This window comes from Pteropus medius, unplaced genomic scaffold (genome assembly GCF_902729225.1).
Source record: "Pteropus medius unplaced genomic scaffold, Ma_sr-lr_union100, whole genome shotgun sequence".
NCBI lineage: Eukaryota > Metazoa > Chordata > Mammalia > Chiroptera > Pteropodidae > Pteropus > Pteropus medius.
This window is the reverse complement of record NW_024350326.1, coordinates 98,720-112,929: the sequence shown is the minus strand read 5'-3', so window position 1 is coordinate 112,929 and position 14,210 is coordinate 98,720. Positions and strand designations below refer to the sequence as shown.

The following is a 14,210-nucleotide window of genomic DNA, read 5'->3' as shown; positions in this document are numbered from 1 at the left end:
GTCTATGGCCATGCCACCCTGAACAAGCCCGATCCCATCTCATCTCGGAAGCTAAACAGGGTCGGGCCTGGTTAGTACTTGGATAGGAGACTACCTAGGAAGACCAGGTGCTGTAGGCGTAAAAAATAAATAAATAAATAAATAAAATAAGGGGTTGTATGCTGACAAGGTCCAATCTGTGAAGTCAACCAAGGGTTGCCTTGCCTAAAAAAAAAGAAAGAAAAAGAAAAAAAGGGACAACATAGTGATTCTTCATTTATAAATCTTATGACGTAATCACAACTCTAAGACTAGTAACTATCTGTCACCTTACAAAGGTAGTACAATGTCATTGACTATATTTCCTATGTTGTACGTTACATTTCCATGCCTTACTCATTTTATAACTAGACCTTTATACCGCTCTACCATCCATGTTGTTGCCACTGGCATATTTTTCTTCTTGCTCTTGGCTTAATAATATTCCATTGTATATGTTTATCACATAATTTTTAAGCCATTGGTCTTTCAAAGGATGTTTAGGTTACTTCTGTATCTTATCTATTGTAAAAAACTGTTGCAGTGGATTTAGGGGTGCATATATATCCTTTGAATTAGTGTTTTCATATTCTTTGGACAAATGCCCAGAAGTGGAATTTCTCGGTTGTATGGTGTTCTGCTTGTAATTTTTTGAGGACACCCCATACTCTTTTCGGCTCTTACCAATTTTTACATGTTCGTAATATATTCGTTATTCGTTATAGCTTTCTGTTTAATTCACTCTTTTATCATTTTATAATGTCCTTCATTGTTTTGTGACACTTTTTTACACCATGCATTTGTCTGATATTAGTTTGGCCATCGGTGGCCTTTATTGGTTATTGCATGGAATACTTTTCCCCACCATAATAGTTAAATGTGTGTGTCCTCACATCCAAAGTCTGTTGTAGGCAGAAGGTAGTTGGATTTTATGTTTTAATCCATTCGGCCAGCTTATGTTTTTTGATTGGGGGAGATTCATCTGCTTTAAAGTGATTACTGACAGGGATGAACTAGTATAACCATTTTAAAGTTGTTTTTTGCGCATTTTTGTAGCTCTTTTTCCCACTTTTCCTCTCAAGTGTGTTCCATTGTATTTCTTTGATTCTGTTTGGTAGTGGCATGCTTTGATTTCTTAGTTTGTTTTTATGTCTATGGTGTAGGTATTTTTTTGTGGTTACATTTGGGATAATGTAAAACATTATAAAATCATAAAATATATTTTGAGTTCTGGGTCGGGTAATGAATAGGTCTCCATTGATTTAAGGCCTATTTCTGGAGATTTAGTCCTCTGATTAGACCATGTTTTGGTTTTCTTGTATGCCCTGTCATCTTTTCTTGAGATTTGAGAGAAGAAACAGCCACCGTCCCAGGCTTTATGGACTTGCCTTATACAGGAGAACACAGGATAACAGGCAGCTGTGTGAGAAATTTTAAGGCCCGTCAGACCGGTTCTGGATTGTGTATACTCTGTATTTTTTGTGTGTGATTTTCCAGTTGAAAATATTTTCCGTTTCTTCTGGAGAGCTCATGGTATCTTCCTGTCCTCGATGTCTGTCTTTAGTACTGCATTTTCTGGTGTTGAACACTTAGTCATTCTTCTTAGCAGCCACCGCCATGCATGCATACTGTACTGCCATTCCCTTAGCACTCAGTGTCATACAGAAGGTAAATGAATCCCTCAGGCAACTTGGGAAAAGCTAGACTATTGAACATACAATGCATTTATCTGTTTGTCTCCTGAGAAGAAACTGGGAACCGGGGTCTCCTCACAGTATTGCAATGGCGCGCCAGGTAGGGTGAGCAGCTTTGATGTGACTCGTCCTCATAGTTTGTTATCCTGGGCATGCTGGGAACGCCCAACTGGTTTCTGGAGTCCTCGAAAAGGCCATCGGGTCAGTAATTGTTGCTAAGTTCACATCTTCATGGAGGAGCGAGGTTCTAGTGTTTACTCTTATGCCATCTTGCTCAGTCTTGTCATCAGTGTTTTATTTGTGCATTAGAATTTAAAGTGCAGTAAGAATGATAATTTATTTGGTATCTTTTTGTTCTGTTTTCTGATGATACCCAAGGCTTGTTGCCAAAGCCAAGCATAGAAGATCCAGTCCACAAAATGCTACTGGTAAGATATGGAAGGTGGAGCCTTGAGAATTTACACCGAATGGAGACTGGGAATGGGAGAGGGAGTGTGAAGGGCAATGCATCTTGGGAAAACCATCCCTTTAAGGCAGTTACGTTTGCAGAACAATGTGTTTCTGAATGTGAAGACGGTAAACAGTTTTCTAAAGATATATAGATAGATAGATAGATATCTTTATATATATATAATATCTATCTATCTATCTATCTATCTATCTATCTATATATATATCTTTAGAAAAGATATATTCTCCTTTCAGAGAATATAGATAGATAGATAGATAGATATCATATATATATATAAAGATATCTATCTATCTATCTATCTATCTATCTATCTATCTATATTCTCTGAAAGGAGAATATATCTTTTCTAAAGATATATATAGATAGATAGATAGATAGATCTATCTATATCATATCATATATATATATAAAGATATCTATCTATCTATCTATCTATATTCTCTGAAAGGAAATGTGGACTATTTGGGAGGTTACCTTATATGTGGTGTGGATAATTTTTTTGTGTCATTTCAAATGTAGGATTGGATTAAACATTTAGTCCCACTTTTCTCAATATCAGATTTCATAATAAAGATAGAAATTCTAAATGTGATGAATTCGACAAGTCGTTAACCAGGGATTCATTATTCTCCCATGGAGAAATCATCCCTCGTTCCAAAGTTATAGTTTTTGTGAATGTGTGTGGCGGGGGGTGTTCATACAACCGTCATGGTTCAGTAGGTGTCATGGGGTAATTGGAAACAGCTTTACATGTTTAATGACATTTGAGCCCTCACTAAAGGCCTTTTTGTCTTCAATGATGACCAGAGTACGTGTAACAGACAGAGAAGTTATCAATTCAGTGAATCTTGGGAAAACTTGAACCAAAGGTCAGATCCTAAGAAAAGTCAGAGAACTCAGTTTTTAGAGAATCATTATACATGTGGAAAAGTCTTTGATCAAAGTTCAAATCTCATTATACATCAGAATAGTCATATTGTAGAGAAGATAAACACATGTAGTGAATGTGTCGAGTCTTTGAACCAATCTCATGAGGACATTCGTACCGAAGAGGAACCTTACAAATGTAATCGGTGTGGAAGAGTCTTCAGTCAATTATCGAGTCTAAATAGACATGAGAAAGTCCATACTGGAGAGAGGCCTTACACATGTACAGTATGTGGTAAGGCCTTTCCTCAACGTTCATATCTTAGTAAGCATGAGAGAATTCATAGTGGATGGAAGCCTTACAGATGTAAAGAATGTGGTAAAGCCTTTATTCAGCGTGCATATCTTAGTAGACACGAGGTAATTCATACTGGAGAGAAACCTTACAAATGTGAAGAATGTGGCAGAGCTTTTAATCAGCGATCGGTTCTTGCCAAACATCGGCTAATTCATACTGGAGAGAAATCTTATAAATGTAGACAATGCGGTAAAGCCTTTTTTTGGCGTGCATGTTTTACTCAACATCAGAGAGTTCATAGTGGCAAGAAGCCTTACAAATGTGAAAAATGTGGCAAAGCCTTTAGTCGGCATCCACGTCTTACTGCACGCGAGAAGATTCATAGTACAGAGAAGACTTATAAATGCGAAAAATGTGGCAAAGCCTTTAATCAGCATTCAGATCTTACTGAACACGAGATGATTCATACTGTAGAGAAGCTTTACAAATGTAAAGAATGTGGCCAGGCCTTTACTCAGCGTTCATATCTTACTGAACATGAGATAATTCACACTAGAGAGAGTTACACATGTAGAGAATGTGGCAGAGCCTTTAAGCAGTCCTCAATGCTGACTCAACACCAGATGATTCATACCAGGGACAAACCTTACAGATGTGACTCATGTGGCAAAGCCTTTCATCGGCGTTCGTATCTTACTGAACATGAGGTAATTCATACTGGAGAGAGGCCCTACAAATGTAAAGAATGTGGCCAAGCCTTTAACCGGCCCTCAAAACTTTCTCAACATGAGAGAATTCATACTGGAGTGAAGCCTTACAAATGTGAAATTTGTGGCAAAGCCTTTACTCAGCGTTCACATCTTATTCAACATGAGAGAATTCATACTGGAGAGAAGCCTTACAAATGCGAAATTTGTGGCAAAGCCTTTACTCAGCATTCACATCTTACTCAACATGAGAGAATTCATACTGGAGAGATTTACAAGTGTAAAGAATGTGGCAAAGCCTTTAACCAGCGATCAAAACTTACTGAACATCAGAGAATTCATAATGGAGAGAAGCCTTACAAATGTGAAAAATGTGGTAAAGACTTTAATCGGCGTTCACACCTTACGCAGCATGACAGAATTCATACGGGAGAGAAGCCTTACAAATGTAGAGACTGACAATGCCTTCATTCACTGTTCACAGCTTACTTGACACATGAGAATTCATAATGGAGAGAAAGCATTTAAAAACTGGAAAAAATGTAAGAAACCCTGTAGCTGAACCTACAGTCTCACTGCATATCGGAAAATGCTTACTGGGGAGAAATTCTACATTCCTAATGTGCGATGAAAGGCCTTTGTCCACAGTATACACTTCAGTACACCACAGAATTCATGCTGCAAAGTGGTTCGAAGATGTAAAAAAAGTGGGGAAGTATTGAATTGAAAATCAAATCCTAAATATCAGAGGATTCACAGTCGAAAGTAGTAAGTCAAGAACACTTTTAAATATAGGCAGTAAACTCTGATCTTACTGACAGGAACTTCTTTTCAGATATATCTCGTCGGGCAAGGGAAACGAAAAAATAAATGGGACTACCTCACACTAAAAAGTTTTGGTACAGCGAAGGAAACCATCAACGAAACAAAAAGACAACTGACTAGGAGAAGATATTCACTATGACATATCTGATAAGGGGTTAATATCCCAAATATATAAAGAACTTACACAACTCAACAACAAAAAAGCAAACAATGCAATTAAACAATGGGCAGAAGACCAGAACAGATACTTCTCCAAAGAAATACAGATGGCTAATAGACGTATGAAAAGATGTTCAAGGTCGCTAACCTTCGGAGAAATGTAATTTAAGACCAAAATGAGATATCACCTCACACCTGTCAGAATGGCTCTCATCAATAAAACAAAAAACAACTGTTTGGCGAGGATGTGGAGAAAAGGGAACTCTTGTTCACTGTTGGTAGGACTACAAATTGGTGCAGCCGCTATGGAAAACAGTATGGAGGTTTCTCAAAAAATTAAAAATGGATCTACGTTTTGACCCAGCAATTGTACCTCTGGGTATTTATCCAAACAAATCCAAAACAATATTTCCTAAAGATCTATGCACCCCAATATTCGTGGCAGCAAAATTTACAATAGCCAAGATATGGAAGCAACCTAAATGCCCATCAACAGACTGGATAAAGAAATTATGGTTCATATATACAATGGAATATTGCTCAGCCATTTAAAAAATGGAAATCCTACCATTTGCAACGACATGGATGGACCTAGAGGTTGTTATGCTCAGTGAAATAAGTCAGAGAAAGATAAATACCATATGATTTCACGTATATGTGGAATCTAAGGAACAAAAAGAACAAACTAATCAAAAACAGACTCACACATATAGTGGACATTGGGTGACAGACAGAGGGGAGGGGGTTCGGGGCTGGGAGAACGGGGTGAAGGGTAAAGTAGTACAAATTAGTAGTTTATAGTTGGTCACAGGGATGGAGAGCACGGCAGAGGGCCAGGGGAGGGAGAGAGCAATTGGGGAGATTGTTTTATGAACGTATAGATGTCTAATGAATGAATGTATACTTAAACTAATTTAAATAAGTAAATTAAAAAAAAATAAAACACTTTTTTTCTATCACTCTAAATTAGAATACTTTTAGAGAATTAATCCAAAGATAAAAACCTTAGAAAATTTGGTAATCAAGGGGATGGATATTTGGACAGGTATAATTACTTACAATGTGTCTTTATACATTGACAGTTCTTGAGGTTTTCAAACAGGAAATATTAATGTGATTACACTAGCAAATCACTCGATGCTCTGTTTTTACTCTGGTGTATATACGATCAGAGGGTCAATGGTTGCTGTCTTTGCTGTCTCAAAGGTCTGAGAGCCCTTGTATATTAACTCTGACCTAATTTTCCCTTGAAGATCGAGGGCACTGTGATGTCATTGTATGGAGAAAATCGAAATGGAGAAACTATTTGTGGTTGACTTAGGACTTTGATATGTCACCATGAAGTAGGTGTTTAGAGCATCGTCCTTTGTGTTAATTTAAGACAGAAATATTCTGAATTTTAACTAGTTTTGCAAATTGCTCTCTAAGGAAACTAGGTGGCAGTTCATTAAACACTTGGTGTGTTGTCGTAGTAGCCATAGTTGGAGTCGCGAGTATTATATGATGTGGTTGGAATACAGAAATCTTCAGAGGTATCTGGGAAAGTATAGACAAGTCAACCCTAAGTACGTAGAGTTAGTGTGCATCCACGTCTATGAAACAGTGAGCCTGTCTTGAAAACCATACAAATCACCGCTCTCAGATCATTGCTTTAGAAGAACCTGAATTCTTATTGGCTGCTTGAAATTTGTATTTTGCAAATGCTCATACATTGGCTTTGTCCTGCTTTACTTAGACTGTGAACCTAATACGTTTTCATTAATAAAGCGGAATAAATTTGAGTATGTTTACACTGATGTGTAATGAGTGAAGTGTTATTCCGTTAACTTATTCCACTTTATTCAGGGTCGTAGGTAACAATATTCTATGTGCCAATGCACTGGGATCAGTTTTGCGTGATTCAAAACATAGAAGTTCGTTCGTTGAAACAAACAAATATCGTGCCCTGGTAGTGTGTAAGGTCACCCTCCCTTTTGGTGGGCTCTGATCCCTCCCTCTGCCTATACACCGACTTCAGCAGCATTAAGCAAAAATCCAAGTCATTTCTGGCAGTCGCGGGGCAGGGGGGAAGTAAAACGCCCATCCCTTATCATTACAGGCAGATGCGTCACCATCCGGTTCTTCGTGGTGCTGAGGGAACAGTAGGTACAGAGAAGAGTGGGAGAATCTAGAACTGTGGGGCTGAGCATAGTGTGTCCTTGGGCAGAAGGAGAGAAGCCCCTGCTCCTAGTCAGTCTCTAGATGCTGGTAGCTACGACAGGAAGAGTTCAGCAGAGGTCTTGGGGCGAAGATCCAAAAGAGGCTAAAGTCTTCCTGTTCCCCATGGCAGACTCCAGCATAGACTCCTGTAGTCACGTGACTTCCCTTCATCCTTGCCCAGGAGATAGTGTCATGTTGCTGCAGCACCTGACCTTCTCAGCTGTCAAAATCCTTGGGGTTCACTAAGAAAAGGGAACCCATTTTCGAGGGATGGGTTTGGAAAGGGATCACACTGTGGAAGGAAGCTATCATAACAATGAAGATAGCACCCTTTGGATAAATTCAACATCCCGTTATTTTTGCTGCTTCAGAATCAATAGTAGGAACGGATGTGTTACATGACGTACTTCGCTGTCTAACGTGTTTGAGAGGGGTTGTCTTTCCGAGGGACAAGTACAGGTAGAAAGTGTCGGGGAGACAACTCCCTTGCCATCTGCCAGCAGTGGGTTCGACAGGGTTTAGCCTGAGTGTCTCCATCCTTCCTGTTCAGAGCCTTTACAGGTGAAGTTCTGTCTCTCGGTGTCGTGTTTTGGTTTGGGGAGGAGGCAAAGTTATACTCGGAAGGCTTGTGCCTTCACCAGCAATTTATTTAGCACATGTTTGCTGTGGGAATTACAATAATTTCTCAAGCCAGTAGCGTACGGGATAATATCTCTCAAGTTAAACAACACACTCCAAACGAATGACAGATTCATCACATTATTGTTCTGGGTGGTAAAGGCAAGCTGGAACCTCAAGCAAACACCCCGGAGGGTCTTTGGGAGGAGCTGGGGCTTCTGGATGTTTTCACACGGATGACTTAACCGGGATGCCCAAGAGCAAGAGCCCTGGAAGGAAGTTCTAGGGTTCTAACTTCCCTTTCCCTTCACTTCCTCATCCCTTCTGTCCATACCTCCGCCTTGGCCTGAAAGCCGCATGCGCATGGGCTTGCCATGTCTGCATGCACTTGCTTGCAACCTTTCCTTTTTCCTGAATAAATCCTTTCTGGTGACTAAACACCGAGTCGATATCATTTTTCAGTTGACAGATCTGAACAATTCCTAAGTCAAAGTCGGTCAGGGCTGGTCCTTAAGTCCTGGGCCTCTCGCTTCCTTGACAAAGGGCACTTTTTCCCTTAAGGGAGCCTGTCTTCTTTTGGCATCTAAGGTAGCATACGTTTGAAATGTCGGCAGACTCCCAAGGGCACACCTGCCTGCACGGGAGCAGAGACCACAGAAGCTTCATTGTCGCCTTTGTCCCCGCAGACCATCTCTGTCTGCTGTGTTATCTATCCTGCGCCCACCCATGGGAAAGTGTACTTGTCTCTCCGTTTTACCTTTTATCCAATCCCAGGTGAGTTCAGCACCATCCGCGTTCTCTCGCTCCCCTTAATCGACCCAGCAGTGGATCTCATGTAACTCCCGTCTCCTGCTTTGATTCTGATGGATAACAAAGCTGCAAAACTGCCATTCTCTGGAGCCTTTTTCTGTCATGTTGGGATTTTGAGGTCGGACCATGAGCGGCTGCACCTCCAGTCTCAAGGCTGCTGCTCACAGTTCTTGAACCAAGAGCGGAAAATGGGAGCAAAGGACTGTATATTTTGGTGCCTTAAGATCTTTGTCATTAAATCCTGTGACTCAAGAGCCTTCACCCAGCATCCTGCTGTGCATTTCTGCACATCCAGCGGTAGCTCAAGTCACAAAAAAAGGAAATGTGTACACATGATGAACCGATTTGAACAGCCCAGCGAATTAACATACCATTAACTCGTGTAGTTACCATTTGTGTGTGGTGAGAGCATCTAAGAAACGCGCTCTCAGCGAGTGTGAAGTATAATATCCACTATAATGAAGCAGAGTCGCCATGCTGTGCTTTAGAGCTCCAGAATTTATTCATCTCGTATTAACGGAATCTCGTATGCTTTGACCCGAATTCCCCATTCCCCCATGGCCAGCTGCTTGGAATCGATTCTACGCAGCTCAAAAAATATAGCCAATAATATTGTAATAACTATATGGTGTCAGGTGATTGCAAGATTTATTGAGGGAACCGCTTTGTAAGTTATATAAAAGTCGACCATTATTCTGTACATCTGAAATTACTATAAAATTGACTATCGACTGGAATTGAAACTTAAAAAAAAAATCAGTAATAGATGTAAAGAACCCAAATATTCAAGATTGATGAATACTGAAAATGTAGCATATATATACATTGAAATATTATTCGGCCTTGAAATGGAAACAGTTTGTCACGTGATACAACACAGGAAAAATGTGAAAACTTTTTAAGTGGAGCAACCAAGTCACACAGATACTTCATGATTCCATTTAGGTGAGTCACCTAATGCAGTCCATGTCAATGGCAGCAGCCAGGGGCTGGGAGTAAAGAAGGGAACAGGTTGTTTATGGGTACTGGGACAATTTTGTAAGATGGAAGTTTCCAGAGATCAGTTGCACAACAGTGTACATATACTTAACAGGACTGGGCGGTACACGCACAGTTGGCTGAGATGGTAGATTTTAGTCATGAGATTTCTGAAAATAAAAAATAGAAAATGTACTAAAAGAGATAGATTTAAAACTTTTCAAAAATTACCTTCAAGTCAAAAAAGTGTTTCTCACGAAGAAAATATAATTTCATCAATAAACAGATAAGAAATTAAGACTATTTCCATAAATACATAACTACACAGTATAAAACCATTAATCGTTAACAAAGAAAAGAGGCCAAGCATATCAATCATGAACAAGGTCGCTTCCCTACTGACTGTCGAGGACAAGTCCCTCCCATGGCCTGTCGTCTATTTGAGGGCCCTGCCCTGACCACCACGCCCCCAGCGTGTCCAATCCTCTCAGCCAGTGTCCCGTGATCCCTTCACCCCTCTTGCCACTGTCCTGGCCTCGCCGTTGCCACCCCACTTCCACGAGGCCCATCCCCGCGCACGCGCCAACAGGGCACATCCAGTGACATGATAGTAACATCTTTGTCTTGACCTAAGTCCCACAAATCTTGCCACATGGCTCGTCCCCACAGGAGTCGGTGTCCTACCGTCCACTGTTGCCACTTCCAAGTGGAAAGCCACAGGGTTAGATCCTTAAAGACAGCCCAGCTGTCTCTACAGATTGTCAGCGGGCCATCTTCATGTGTTATCACAAACTATATGGCCCTAAGTTCTGCCCATTGGCTGCTTTGCCCTGTGTCAAACCATATGCTGTCAGCGGCCAGCTGAACTCCTACGGCCACCCATCTCTGTACCAGTCATGAATTCTTTGGGTCTTAAGACCTGCTGCAGTTCAGATGTTGGTGGGCTGGTTGCCAGCACACTTCTCTGCTCTAAGTCTGCACCCCATTTGGTTAGGGTTGGCGTCTGTGCTACCCCAGTCTTGGGGGAACTGATCCACGTATGGACCCACCCTTGTATGGGGTACGTGGTATTTACTACCACCTTGGCAGTCTCAGGGGTGGCTTCTGTCGCCTTTAGGGCCATATAGGTGGCGGCTAATTCTTTATCAGTGAGTATCTGCTCTCTGCTCCCTTCCAGAGCTGAGACCAAAACCCAATAGGCACTCGGCTCCACTCAGAGCACTGCCAGAACCCCCAACCTTGGCCTTCCTGGGTCAATTCAAATGGCCATTCACGGTCAGTGACTCTCAGAGCCTACCCTGCTGGACAGCTCCTTTGGTTCCCGAAAAGGCCTTTTCTATCTGTTCGGTCCAATCCCATGTGGCTCCCTTTTTTACTAAGGGGTAAAGGGGGCAGGCCATTTGCACCGAATGAGGTATGAAGACCCTCCAATACCCCAGCAGGCCCACATAACTCTGTAGTTCTTTTACTGTTGTCAGGCATGGAAAGGCCTGGATTTTATCAATCACTGCTTCAGGAATAACTTCCATCTTACCTGACCAGATAACTCCCAAGAATTTGACAGATAGGCCAGGGCGCTGTATCTTGGCATCGTTCACGGCCCAGCCATGTTTTCAAGTGTAGTAACGCTGGGGCAGCTTGCTCTAAATCTGAAAGGGAAGCAGAGGTTAACATGATATCATCAGTGTAATAGAACAACACAATGGTCGGCAGACAGTGCCATACAGCCAAATCCACTGCTACCAAACCATGATGGTTGGGCTATGCGGGTATCCCTGGGGAATTGAAGGACAGATAAAGAGCTTCCCAGATAAGGAAAAGCTAAAGGAGTTCATTACCACCAAACCAATATTACAAGAAACATTAGACAGACTTCTTTAAGAAGAAAAGATAAAAAGCATGAATAATAAAATGACAATAACTACATATTAATAATTATTTTAAATATAAATGGATTAAATGCTCCAATCTAATAAAATAGGGTGGCTAATGGATAAGGAAACAGGACCCTTACATATGCTGCCTGTAAGAGATTCATTTCAGATTAAAAGGCACAAGGAATGTCCATTGTTGTCCTTCCCACGTGAAGGCAAATTGCTCTTGACTGGTAGGAGCCAAGTCCACTATGTAGAGGTATGTTCCCAGTTGTACTGTTAGTCTGTCCGTGAGTTCATGGGTGAGGGCCCTGCAGCACGCGGTGGTGGCGTTACTTTATTCAGCTCACAATAGTCAACGGTCATTCTCCAAGTGCCATCAGGCTTCCGGACAGGCCACACGGGGGCATTGAAAGGGCTGTGTGTAGGGCATACTATCTGTGCCTTTTCTAATTCCTGAATAGTAGCCTCAATCTCTGCATGGCCTCCAGTGGGTGATACTGCTTGACATTCACCACCGTCAGTGGGGGTGGCACTTCTTGAGGGGGGTGTCAAGTGTGTCCACTCACTACGGCTTGTATCACTTAGGTGAAACTCCCTCGCTGATGTCTGCAAGCACAGGCCTTGCAAAACGTCCACGCCTAGGATGTATTCTGGGACCGGAGACACATATACCTTGTAGGGGTGCAGAGGCAACCGCCCAATCCCCAGGGGTACAGTCACAGCTTTTGTCTTTATGGTCTTGCCTCCGTAGCCATCAGTGTACGCTGCTGGCCTGGGAATCTCTCTGGGTGGCTGTGTATCGGGCTGCAGTCGGCCCCAGTGTCTCCCAACGCTAGCACGGGTTGGACATTTTGGGGGGACCAGTGGATTGCAAGTACCACATGTAGCCTCCCGTCCCCGCCCCTCCCTTCCAGACGGGCACCTCGGCCTTCTCCCTGGTCATGCGGAAAGAGTGCGTCTGGGACTGTCAGGAAGTCTTTCAGAGCCACCGGCCAAGCTCTATCACATATCAGTTTTGCGCTTTTCTGGAACTGCTGTGTCAGTTTCAACTGCCGCCGTAATTCTGACAGCACAGCATTGGGCCGTCTGTCAATTTTCTCTGGGTCTACACCCGCCATCAGCAAATCTGCCCGCATTTGCGTTCGGGTCACCCATACGGGTCCAGCAGTAGCGGGTGGCTTCTTCCCTGTCTTCCTTGCCTTTCTTGCTGGGGAAGACTGAGACTTAACTGCGTGGACACCTCGGTTGCCACGGTCCTGCCGTCACCCTTCCACGTCTCCCACGGTGGCCACTTCGTGGATACGCCACCCAACATCGGGAGCCAAGATGGCTAGCAAGGACCCAAAGGAAGAAGACATTGTAGTCCCCAGGGCTCAGTCCCTCATTCCTGAGGTGAACCGTTCATCATCTGGTCCACGCGTGTTCAAACTGAACATAGTCTGTCGCATTCTCAGCTCGCGGATGATTTGCACCAACTCCGCATATGGTTGCCATTTACTCACTGCGTCTGGTAGCTCTCTTGAGTCATCCCGGACAGGTCGCACAGCAGCGGTCATCCCCTCCATGAGGGCGTGATCACCTTGCCCTGGGGCCAGCCTGCGACATTTCTGTAGGCGTTGCCGCAGGGAGGCGTGTACCAGAAAGGAGGCCAGCCTCTCCATTTCATCCGGGGAGCAAACTATGCTGTCTGCCCCTTCATCCCACGAACGCGACAGCCACGCTGGCAGGGGCTCCCCTGATCTCTGCCGGCATTGCTCTCCCAACTCCCTTAACTCAGTAGGGGTGTACGGGGTGTAGGTGGTATATTCTGTCACGGTGGGGTCCCTAGCCTGTACTCCCCCCCCATCCCAGGGGCTGTTCATGTTTTACCTTCCGGTGTATGATAGGCTGGGCTTGCACTCATCTGGCGTCTTCTCTAGGCTCTTCCACCTCCAGGGTGTCCTGTGCTGTGTCACAGGACAGCTCGTCCTCTAACTGTTGCAAACACACCTCCAGAGCCTCCTCTTTTGTATGCAATTAATGGACCTGTGCAGCTTCTTGCAAAGTTTTGTCCACATCGTTTCAGGGGGGGTTAGCAACAGCCAACCTATGCGGCCAGCGGCAACTCTGGCCTTTTCTGGCAGCTGTCCATCCAGGGAGCCGAGTGCCTTCTCTGTACTGGCGAGGGGAGCTGTCTACCCCTTCCCACCCCTCCGGGTAAGTCCGAGTCACAAGAACCGAGACAACGGGATACCACATACTGTGTGGGGGCCACATGCCTTCCTCTTCCTCCTACTCCTCTTCTGGGGTGGAGGGTCCCTTTACCTGGCATCCTGCCAGCTACGCCAATTTTTCTACAGGTTCGGGGTACCGAAGCTTGGGGTGCACGGTTCTGGCAGCTGAAAGAATATGCGAGGAGCTGTGGGCAGATGTGACATCGCTTTATTCAGGCACAGCAGGACACAGCAAGGCACAGGCACAGCTCCATCTGCCCCCAGCCTGCACAGGCGGGGCTGTTCTTATAACAAAGTGCATAATAGTGGCTTAAGGCCAGGTACTATAACCAATCACAACCTATAGATTGTATAGGACGCTGTATCTAATTAGGTCACCTGGGACGCTGTAGATAGGGCTACCCGGGAACCGCATGGCTTGCTGGGAGGGAGCCTGACTGCATCCATTTTGTTTGTCAGTTTCCTCACTCAACAT

At 43.5% G+C, this 14,210-nt stretch overlaps 1 long non-coding RNA gene and 1 pseudogene across 1 annotated transcript; one reads left to right on the top strand and one right to left on the bottom strand.

Moving 5' to 3' along the window:
• Positions 1-119, top strand: LOC120584050 (uncharacterized; annotated as a pseudogene).
• A 9,028-nt stretch (positions 120-9,147) lies between these two features.
• On the bottom strand, positions 9,148-13,904 carry LOC120584004 (uncharacterized). Its single transcript, XR_005647920.1, has 3 exons — positions 13,827-13,904; positions 11,180-11,294; positions 9,148-9,815 (listed from the first exon to the last, which is right to left on the bottom strand). It is a non-coding gene; the product is annotated as an uncharacterized LOC120584004 (long non-coding RNA).
• Between the last annotated feature and the right edge of the window lie 306 nt (positions 13,905-14,210).